Below are 1,603 nucleotides of genomic sequence, written 5' to 3'. Positions count from 1 at the left end.
AGTGACCTCGTTGGGGATGTGGAGGTGGTCGACTACGAGTCTGACACTCCTTTTCCCGCGTGAAATGACGATGAAGGCGAGCCGAGACGCGCCGCGCAGGCTCGCGCCTTGCGGACCCCATGTCCGTCTCCTGACTTTTCGTCACTTGAGGAACGTGGTGTAATCACCAATGACCTCGATGAGGCACAGAAGCGACAGCTGGAAGATGCCCGTAAGGCGGCTCTGATGCGCGCCCATCCACGGTCAGTAATTGACCCTCGTTTGGAATATGGGTTTCCGCCCGGCGGATCCCTCTGTGGAAGCGAAGGACATAGTAACTCGATCGTTACGCCTCTACATCATCGGGCCCCCGACCATTACGGAAGATGAGCTTGCCGAACGGGAAGCTCTTCGAGCTCGTTTCTTGGTTCCACAACAACTTCCGTTGGAAGCTTATCGCACTCCTCTGCGTGCTCAACGAGGTGGCTCTCGTGTACCCGCAATGCGGACGATACCTGTAGTGCTCGCCCCTGGCGAAAGCGCTACAGATGATGAAGTGCTCTTTGAGCGATGGCTGCAACGACACCAAAAACTTTCCTCACTGTATGCTTTACAGTTAAGCCACAAGGAAGTCGACTTGCGTGTGGAGCGCCACCTCCGATTTGAGTTTGTTAAGTTCAAGGCACGCCGTCGACTTCCTTCGAATGGTCGCCTTGCGACGTATGGGTTAACTTCTAATGCTTCCGCGAGCTCTGTGTCTGCGACCGCAAGAGCTCAGAGCCACTGCTTGAGCTCAGCTCATGGCCCTTCTACCTCACAGGCTATTGCCGGGAAGCACAGGGCGTCTGATGACGCGGGCGTCCTAATCTTTCTGATCAAAAGCGTCCACGGCGTCTGGTAAGTTCTTCTCTGCAGCTTTTGGCTGTCGAGATTAGAACCCGATCACCCGATCACCCGATCTCGTCCCTCGGCGTCTGCTTGCAGCAGTGCACAGCCGATGACAAAGTCCTAAGCGTCACAGACGACGCTGAAAGGACGATCAGGGTCTGGCAGCGCCAGCATTAATGCATGCAGGAGGCTGTCTTTAACCCCGTATATAGCCTCCTGATGTTCGATGTTCCAACACCATTCCGCATTCTATTAAAGGAGATTGGATAATGGCCGGGCCATTTCTGCGTAATTTACGCTGTACTTGTGCAAGTAATTGGCGAGGCCAAGCCACTTACGCAAGTCCCTCTGATTCTTGGAACCGGTCATTCTACAATGGCCTTGAGCTTAGCGGGATCCGCTAGAAGGACACGCTTCCCAATGAAGCACCTTAAAAAGGGAATCTCTTCTGCGACAAAGGTGCAATTGTCTGCATTGGCGTACGGTTTGTTTGTGCGCATGCACTCGAGCATCGCTCTTGAATGGACAATGTGGTTCTCCTCATCCGTCCTCCCGTTCTCCGCACGACTTTGAACGAAATTGTCGTCAAAGTATGTCGGTGCATACGCCCTGTGGGGCCTGAACAACTGCGTCGCACGACGATTAAATGTTGCTACTGCATTTGACAGCCGTTGTGGCATCACCAGCCACTCCCAGAGCATGTCGCTCGGAGTGCACACCGCTATCAGCGAAATGC

This window comes from Plasmopara halstedii (genome assembly GCF_900000015.1).
Source record: "Plasmopara halstedii genome assembly, contig: Scaffold_1211, whole genome shotgun sequence".
Classification (NCBI taxonomy): domain Eukaryota; phylum Oomycota; class Peronosporomycetes; order Peronosporales; family Peronosporaceae; genus Plasmopara; species Plasmopara halstedii.
Note: the sequence above shows the minus strand (reverse complement) of the source record.